Below are 10,560 nucleotides of genomic sequence, written 5' to 3' on the forward strand. Positions count from 1 at the left end.
TGCAGGGGTTAAGGTCACTGACCCTTTGCAGTCAGAAATATGTGAATAACTTTTGACTCCCCAAGCACTTGAGTACTAATAATCTGCTGTTAACCAGAAAACTTATGTGCACAAAAACAGTTATTTAACCTGTGTTTTGTGTTATATGTATTCCATACTATATTTTTACAATAAAGTAAGCTATACAAAAGAAAATGTTATTAAAATCATAAGGAAGATGAAGCCCCAAAAGTTCATTTTCGCTTTTGTTTCCTTTGCCTTTGGAGACATATCTTGAAAGAAGTTGCTGTGGCTAATGTTGAAGAGGTTACTGCCTATGTTCTCCTCTAGGATTCTGATGGATTCCTGTCTCACGTTGAGGTCTTTTATCCATTTTGAGTTTATCTTTGTGTACGGTGTAGGAGAATGGTCGAGTTTCATTCTTCTACATATAGCTGTCCAGTTTTCCCAGCATCGTTTATTGAAGAGACTGTCTTTTTTCCACTGGATATTTTTTCATTCTTTGTCGAAAATTATTTGACCATATAGTTGAGGGTCCATATCTGGGCTCTCTACTCTGTTCCACTGGTCTATGTGTCTGTTTATATGCCAGTACCATGCTGTCTTGGTGATCACAGCTTTGTAGTAAAGCTTGAAATCAGGTAACGTGATGCCCCCAGTTTTATTTTTGTTTTTCAACATTTCCTTAGCGATTCGGGGTCTCTTCTGATTCCATACAAATTTTTGGATTATTTGCTCCAGCTCTTTGAAAAATACTGGTGGAATTTTGATCAGAGTGGCATTAAAAGTATAGATTGCTCTAGGCAGCATAGACATTTTAACAATGTTTATCCTTCTTATCCAAGAGCATGGAATGGTCTTCCATCTTTTTATGTCTTCTTCAATTTCTTTCATGACTGTTTTGTAGTCCCTCAAATACAGATCCTTTACCTCTTTGGTTAGGTTTATTCCCAGGTATCTTATGGTTCTTGGTGCTATAGTAAATGGAATCGATTCTCTAATTTCCCTTTCTTTATTTTCATTGTTAGTGTATAAGAAAGCCACTGATTTCTGTACATTGACTTAGTATCCTTCATCAAAATCAAAAGCTTCTGCACAGCAAAGGAAACAGTCAACAAAACAAAGAGGCAAAACCATGGAATGGGAGAACATATTTGCAAATGAAAGTACAGACAAAAGCTTGATATCCAGGACCTATAAAGAACTCCTCAAACTCAACAGACACAAAACAGACAATCATATAAAAAAATGGGCAGAAGATATGAACAGACCCTTCTCCAAGGAAGACATACAAATGGCTATCAGACACATGAAAAAATGTTCATCATCACTAGCCATCAGGGATATTAAAATTAAAACCACATTGAGATACCACCATACACCAGTTAGAATGGCCAAAATTAGCAAGACAGGAAATGACATGTGTTGGAGGGTATGTGGAAAAAGGAGAACCCTCTTACACTGTTTGTGGGAATGCAAGTTGGTGCAGCCACTTTGGAGAACAGTGAGGAGATTTCTCAAGAAATTAAAAATAGAGCTTCTCTATGACCCTGCAATTGCACTACTGGGTATTTACCCCAAAGATAGCAGATGTAGTGAAAAGAAGGGCCATCTGTACCCCAATGTTTATAGCAGCAGTGCCCATGGTCGCCAAACTGTGGAAAGAATCAAGATGCCCTTCAACGGACGAATGGATAAGGAAGATGTAGTCCATATACACTATGGAGTATTATGCCTCCATCAGAAAGGGTGAATACCCAACTTTTATAGCAACATGGATGGGACTGGAAGAGACTATGCTGAGTGAAATAAGTCGAGCAGAGAGAGTCAATTGTCATATGGTTTCACTTAGTTGTGGAGCATAACAGATAACATGGGAGGACAAGGGGAGATGGAAAGGAGAAGGGAGTTGAGGGAAACTGGAAGGGGAGGTGAACCATGAGAGACTATGAAATACAAACTCTGTGAAAAACTATCTGAGGGTTTTGAAGGGGTGCAGGGTGGGAGGTTGGGGGAACCAGGTGGTGGATATTGGAGAGGGTATGGATTGCTTGGAGTACTGGATGTGGTGCAAAAACAATGAATACTCTTATGCTGAAAATAAATTAAAATAAAAACATAAGAGGGAGTCCTGGGTGACTCATTGTGTTAAAACCTCTGCCTTCGACTCAGGCCATGATTTCAGGGTCCTGGGATGGAGCCCCACATTGGGCTCTCTGCTGAGCAGAGAACCTGCTTCCTCCTCTCTCTCTCTGACTTCCTCTCTGCCTATTTGTGAGATCTCTCTCTCTATGTCAAATAAATAAATAAACATCTTTTCAAAATCATAAGGAAGAGAAAATATACTTACAGTCATGTGTTTATTGAAAATACACTTACTGTCATGTGTTTATTGAAAAAATCTGCATATAACTGCACCCATTCAAACCATGTCAACTATACATTCTTTTTTTTTTAATATTTCATTTATTTTTTTTTTGACAGAGAGAGAGGGACAGTGAGAGCACAAGTAGGCAGAGTGGCAGGCAAAGGGAGATGGAGAAGCAAGCTCCCTGCTGAAAACAGGGAGACTGATACAGAACACCATCCAAGGACCCTGGGATCATGACATGAGCCCTAGGCAGTTGCTTAACTGACTGAGCCACCTAAGCACCCTATACATTCTATCATTTAATCATTTAGTCCTCATGCTCTTTTTAAGTTTTATCACTTGTCTGTAATATCCTTTACAGCAAGAAAGTTCCTGTTCAGAGCCATGTATTTAATTCCGATGTTATGACTCTTAGTCTCTTTAAGTTTTGAACAGTTCCTTAGTCTTTCCCGGATTTTCATGACTTTTAATCTTTTGAAGAGTTAATTCCAGTAATGTAGAATGTCTTTCAGTGTAGGTTTTTCTTATGTTTCCTTATGATAAAATTCAGATCAGGGATGCCTGGGTGGCTCAGGCCATGATTCCAGGGTTCTGGGATTGAGTCTTGTATTGGGCTCCTATCTCATTGGGGAGCCTGCTTCTCCCTCTGCCTGCTGCTCCCCCTGTTTATGTTTTTTCTCCCATAATACTGAGTTTTCCAAACATGATTTTAATTGATTAACTTTCAATGTTTAAAAATTTTCCTATAAAGGTTTTGCATATATTTTTTAGATTTATCCCAGTTATTTGATACTTTTGATCCTACCATAAATATTATTTTTAAAAATCAATTTCATTTCCTATTGCTAGGTTATAGAAATAAAATTATTTTGCATATGGAGCTTAGATTCACCTATCTTGCTAAACTATCTTATTATATTATTTCTCACAGTTCTGGAGGCTAGGAAGTCCATATTCAAGGCACTGGCAGATTCAGTTTCCAGTGAGGGCCTGCTTCCTGGTTCATGGGTGGTGGTCTTCCTCCTGTTTCTTCATACTGCACAGGGCCATGGGAGTTCTCTCAGGACTCCATTATGAAGGCACTAATCCCATTCATGAGGGTTCCTCCTTCATGAGTAATCACTTCCCAAAGTCTCCACCTCCAAATATAATTACATTAAACACTAAGATTTAACACACTAATTTGGGAGCTGGGGGGACAGAAATATTCATTCTATACCAAGGCTTTTCCTTATTCTTTGCCAGGTGGACTTCTCCAATATGGCTTTTTACTTCATGAGGCCAGTAAGAAGATTTTCCCTGCAGAGAGGGCTCAGTCGTCTTGTAAGGATTTCACCTGCTTCAATCAGGCTTACATAGAATAATCCCTTTTTGATTAACTCAAAATTAACAATTATATCTGCACGATTCCTTTACAGTTGCCATGTTCTAATGGCTAGAGTCAAGTCACAGATCTTGGCTAAACTTAAGGGAAAAGGATTATAAAAGGTGAAAACACTAAAGAACATTTATGATGGGGTCACCTAGGGTCTTTATTTGACAATTATATTAATAGATCCCTTATACTACTAGTTTTCTAAGTTTTATCATGGATGAATGTTGAATGAATGAAGGTTTATTTTGCCGGTATTGAGATAATTTTTTTAATAATTTGTCAGTGTGGTGAATTACATTATGTGCTCATGTTAAACCATCCTTGCATTTCTCAGGAAAACTGAATTAAGTTGTTATTTCATTTATTTGATTCATACATTGCTACTATCGATATGCTAATATCTTAGGATTTTCTCCTGTCCATGGATAATGTTAATACAAGGAATGTTGAATATGTTTAACTCAATTTACTTGGCTTCAAACTTATGTTTATTGTTGCTTTGTGTTTTCTGTCTTGTATTTTTGAAAAATAATCAGCATTTTTATAACTTTCATATGATAGTCTCAATGTTCATTTAAATTGAACTATATATTTAACTTTTTTCCTCTCTTCTTACATCTCAGAATTTCTATTTGGGATTATTTGTCTTCTGCTTATTTATTTACATACTTTAAAGTTTTCATGAGTGAGAACTGCCAGGTAATGAACCTCTATTTAAAAATGTCTTTATTGGGCACCTGAATGGCTCAGTTGATTAAATATCTGGCTTTGGCTCAGGTCATGATTCTAGGGTCCTGGGATTGAGCCCCACTTCAGGCTCGCTGCTCAGTCTGGAGTTTTCTTTCACTCCGACTACCTCTCCCCACCACTTGTGCTCCCTCTTTCTCTCCTCTTCCCTCACTCTCTTACAAATGAATAAAAAAAATTTTAAATAAGTAAATGTCTTTATTTCCCCCTCCTCTTAATATACATTTTCACTGCATAGAGAATCCTAGGTGAATAGTTATTTTCTTTGATCATACAGAAAATGTCATTCCATTGCCCTTTGTCTTTCATAATTGCTCTTTAGAAATCAGGTGTCTACCTGTTTCTACCTTGAACATAATCTGTTCCCCATTCTGCTCCTTTTCCCCACAATTTTTGCTTACTTTAAAGATTTTACTCATGGGAGGAAAACACCCCCCTTTTTTTGTTTACTGCAGGTATACGCTTATGTGTCTAGATTGGGATGTCTTATTATTTATCTTAATAATGTTCCATACTTAGAATTGCATTTACAACAGCTCCAAAAACCACAATATACTTAGGAATAAGCCTAACCAAAGAGGCAAAGGATCTGTACTCTAGAAACTACAGAACACTTATGAAGGAAATTGAGGAGATGAAATCACATCCCATAATCATGGATTGGAAGAATAAACATCCTTAAAATGTCTATGCTGCCCAGAGCACAATTTACACTTTCAATACAATCTCTATCAAAACACCATAGACATTTTTCACAGAGCTAAAACAAATAATTCTAAAATCTGTGTGGAACCAGAAAACACCCCAAATAGCCAAAGGAATGTTGGAGAAAAATAACAACAACAACAACAACAAAACTGAGGCATCACAATGCCTGATTTCAAGCTATATTACAAAGCCATAGTCATCAAGACAGTATGGTATTGACACAAAAACAGACACACAGAACAATGGAACATAATAGAGAGCCCAGAAATGGACTCTATGGTCAACTGATCCTCGACCAAGCAAGAAAGAACATCCAATGGAAAAAAGATATTTTCTTCAATAAATGATGCTGGGAAAACTCTATAACCACATGCAGAAGAATGAAACTAGACCATTCTCTTACACCATACACAAAAATAAAATGGATGAAAGACCTCAACATGAGAGGAATCCATCCAAATCTTAGAGGAGAACATAGGCAGTAACCTCTTTGACACTGGCCACAACTTCTTTCAAGATGCCTCTCTAAAGGTAGGGTAAGCAGAAGCAAAATGAATTTTGAGACTTCCATCACGATAATTTTTTGCACAGCATAGGGAATAATCAACAAAACTAAGAGGAAATCCACAGAATAGAAGATATTTGCAAATGACATTTTGGAAAAAGGGCTAATATCCTAGATCTATAAAGAAATTCTCAAATTCAACACCCAAAAAGCAATCCAGTCAAGTAATGGGCAGAAGACATGAACAGACACTTCTGCAAATAATACATCCAAATGGCTAACAGACACATGAAAAAATATTCAACTTCACTAGCCATCAGGGAAATTCAAATCAAAATGACAATGAGAGGCCACCTTACACTGGTTAGAATGGCCAGAATTAGCAAGATAGGAAACAAGTTTTGGTGAGATTGTGGAGAAAGGGGAATCCTCTTGTGTTGTTGGTGGAAATATAAGCTTGTACAGCTACTCTGGAAAACAGTGTGGGCGTTCCTCAAGACATTAAAAGGAGAGCTACCCTATGACCCAACAATTGCACTATTAGGTCTTTACCCCAAAGATAAGGATGTAAAAGAAGGGGCACAGCACCCCAATGTTTATAACTGCAATGTCCATAATAGCCAAACAGTGGAAGGAAGCAAGATGCCCTTCAACAGATGAATGGACAAAGAAGATGTGGTTTATATAAACAATGGAATATTACTCAGCCATCAGAAAGGATGAATGCCCACCATTGCATTGACATGGATGGAACTGGAGAGAAGTGTGCTAAGTGAAATCAGTCATGCAGAGAAAGACAATTACCATAGGGTTTCACTCATATGTGGAACATAAAGAATAGAGTGGAAGACCACAGGGAAGGGAGAGAAAATGGAATGGGGTGAAATCAGAGAGGGAGACAAATCATGAGAGACTCTGGAATCTGGGAAACAAACAAGGGAGTAACACGGCAGGCACATGTTGGGATGAGCACTGGGTGTTATGTGCAACTAATAAATCATTGAACACTACAACAAAAATTTATGATGTACTATATCCTGTCTAACAACATAATAAATTTCATTTAGCTTTTTGAATCTATGATTTGGTATCTCAAAGCATATTCAGACTTTCTTATCTAAACTTCATATCTCTTAACATCTTTTTAATGTTTCCATGGTTATTTTTTGGTCTCTCTCCTTATATTCTCAATTATTTCTTCTGTTTTCCTAGTTAATTGTCACCTCTGCCGTATCCAGTCTGCTGTCTGACCTAGCCATAGGAATTTTAATTGGGGTAATTTCATTTTAAATACATTTTCTTTGGGTCTTTAAAAAGCCTATTAGAATAATTAGTTTTTCATTATTTGAGAATATGGGGTTTTTTATTCATTAACTGAGGGTTTTCTGTTTTTTAAGATTCTATATATTTATTTGACAGAGAGAGACACAGTGAGAGAGGGAACACAAGCAGGGGGAGTGAGAGAAGGAGAAGCAGGCTCCCTGCAGAGTGGGGACCCCAATGCATGACTTAATCCCAGGACCCTGGGATCATAACCTAAGCTGAAGGTAGATGCTCAATGACTGAGCTACCCAGGTGCTCAACGATCTGGGAATGTATGCTGGAGATCCCACTAAAGTGAAGACATTGGCAAACACCATTGGAAGAAATAAGCAACAGGGGACTCCTGTTCTGAAGGTTGGTCAGTGAAAGGCAGCAGTGGCCACACCGAATCTGCATTGGGAATAGTGGGCCTCATTAAGCAGCACTATGTAGAGATCCTTCTATATTTGCACTATTTAGACAGTGTAAACTGCAAACACTAAGAGTTTGAATCTGTCCATTGCAGCAAGCCTGGAGGCTTGCAAAGAGTCCCCAAAATTTATCTGGGGAGCTAGGGTTAACAATTTTGGATTTGTGGGGAACCAATGTTCATGTTGTCATTGGTTGTCATTAGTTCATGGGTTGAAGCAGTAATCTCAGAATCTTAGGAGGCTAAATGAAACATTTCTATAGGCTGCATGTTCCAGGGAGTCCCTACAGCTCCCAATGGAAGACATAGCTTATTATCTGGGCCAAAGAATTTGGATACAACCTTAATTGGCCATACTTTTATAAAGGTTTGAAACAACTCCAATAGGTTATCTAAAATATTGGTTTGATCAAAAGAATCTTAAGACTTATTTAAAAAGTCTTCAGTTGTAGCACAAAAGTAAAAGGGGAAAGTGCAAAGATCTGAGGTAACAAAGAAATTTTAAAAAAATCAAATACATGGATATATAGTAGAAGATGAAATTGTAAACTAGATCATACAGGGTGCTTTGTAGACTATCTTTAAAAATGTGTGTTTTAGGTATGATAGGACATCACAGAAAGATTTTTTTTAAGATTTTATTTATTTATTTGAAAGAGAGAGATAGTGAGAGCACAAGCAGAGAGGAGAGGGATTGTTTTATTTACTTTTTGGCTGTTATGCATAATGTTATGAACATTTTTTTTCAAAGATTTCATTTATTAATTTGAGAGAGAGAAAGAAAGAATGAGAGAGAGAGAGCCTGAAAGGAGAGGTCAGTGGGAGAAGCAGACTCCTCACCAAGTGAGCCTGATGCAGGATTCAGTCCTGGGGTTCCAGGATCATGACCTGAGCCAAATGCAGTCACCCAACAAACAGCTACCCAGGTGCGCTGCTATGGACATTATTGGGTAATCCTAACTGGTTTTGGGGGTCATGATCATGGGCCCCAGACAAGCAACATAGGTTGACTAGTAAAGTTGAAAAATATTTTTCAGATACTTTTGAGTTTCTACTATGACTTTTGATGACATTAAGTGCTGAGATTTGGAACATAATTATGTTTGGGTTAACTATCCTAAGACTTGGGGATTGTTTTATTTTTGTTAATGTGTAGGTGTGAAAAACAATTGCTGTGTAATTTTATATGCTGTAGATCCTTCATAGTGAGGCTGCTGAGCTGTGTGGCAAGCAAACAGACACAAAATCTGAGGTCCTGAACTGCAGCCAGTCTACAGAAAGTCAGTCCAGGCTGCAGCTGCTTAAGGAACGAAGACATGGTGTGCCTGGGTGGCTCAGTGGGTTAAAGCCTCTGCCTTCAGCTCAGGTCATGATCTCAGGGTCCTGGGATCGAGTCCCATATCAGACTCTCTGCTCAGCAGGGAGCCTGCTTCCCTCTCTCTCTCTCTGCCTGCCTCTCTGCCTACTTGTGATCTCTCTCTGTGTGTCAAAAAAATAAATAAATCCTTTAAAAAAAAGAATGAAGACATGAAAAATTCATTTAACTGAAATTGAGCAGAATGAGCAGTTGAGGAAAATGATTATATAGACTTTAAACTGCAATTGGGGACTTTAATTTCTTGGATTCATAATGCACAGGGACAGCAGAATTTTTTCACACTTTAGCCCTTTGGGACTTCAGCTAAAAGATTTTGGATTTTAATTTTTTAAGATTTATATCTTTTAATTATATCACTGGGAAATTAACAATGGGATTTTTTTATTGATTTTAGGAGTATCACATTATGTTGATATATGATTTTTGGAATATTTTAATTTAATTTGGAAGATTTAATTTCATTTTAATGTTTTATCATTGTTATTAAACCTCACTGCAGAAACTCTGAGAGGCTATGTTGGCAATAATATAGCTGGACAAATTTTCAAATAAGAAATAGAACAGAAGTGAACGTTCATCTTTAAATTCAGAATGGCCACTGAGATCATTCAATTAATATACCATTCTATCCCATTTCAGAGCTTAAAGCAAAATCTAATTCTATTAGCAGTAAGAAAGGTCCTAGAAAGTCCTAGAGAAATCCACAAATGAGTATGAAAGGGCCATTATTTCCTTATAACAAATATTTTATTCACTATGGTAAATGCATGTTAATTCTATGCTAAAAATGCCTCATGGACTGATTTTTAGAAGATATCTAAAAAAAAAAATCAGAAACCCACATTTAGAATAAAATTTTGAAAAAATGCCCCACAAGATAACTCTTCTATGCAAAGGTAAAGGAAAATACAAGGAATGATGATTGTATTATCACTTACTCTTCCATCTGGGAGATGGAAAATTTCTTTTGCTGTAGATTTTTTAAGCAGTTAGATGACAGAGACATTCAAATGTGAAAAAAAATAGTTCTGGATTTTCCTCTCTTACCTGAATCACTGCTACTTTCACTGCCAGGAGTGTAAAAATGGTGATTGCACTTCAGCCCCTTAGCTTTTTCTCCTTGGGCCAAAGTGGAAGATAAATTTGACCATTCTCCCAAGTGTGGACCTTGAGCCCTTTTTTGCCAGCATGGGAAAGAGGCTAGAAACCAGCTATGCTCTTTCTGCTCCTGACCTGTCAGCACTGCGGGTTTTCCAGAATTTTCCCACTTGCTGCTACTTTGCATACTTTTCTCCAGAAAGGGAGTCCCTTTTCCATTCCTGGCATTATATCTTAATTTGGTGCAAGATTGTGTTATAAGATTGGACCTTTTGTTTGTTTGTTTATTTCATCATGAAAGACCTGTTCTTTACTGTTTTTATTTTTTAAGTTTATGTCATTCACTTTCAAGGGTGATTTTGAAAGGGATTTCAAGAAGGGCACCTGGGTGGCTCAGCTGGTTAAGCATCTGACTCTTGATTTCGGCTCAGGCTCTCCTGTATATTTACTTTCTAGTCCTACAAAGTACAAATGTTTTTCTTCCTTCTTTTTTTTTTTAAGATTTTATTTATTTATTTATTTGACTGAGAGAGACAGCAAGAGCAGGAACACAAGCAGGCAGAGTGGAAGAGGGAGAAGCAGACTTCCCAAAGAGCAGGGAGTCTGAAGAGGGGCTCCATCCCAGGACCCTGAATTCATGACCTGA

This window comes from Mustela nivalis, assembly GCF_964662115.1.
Source record: "Mustela nivalis genome assembly, chromosome: 7".
Lineage (NCBI taxonomy): Eukaryota > Metazoa > Chordata > Mammalia > Carnivora > Mustelidae > Mustela > Mustela nivalis.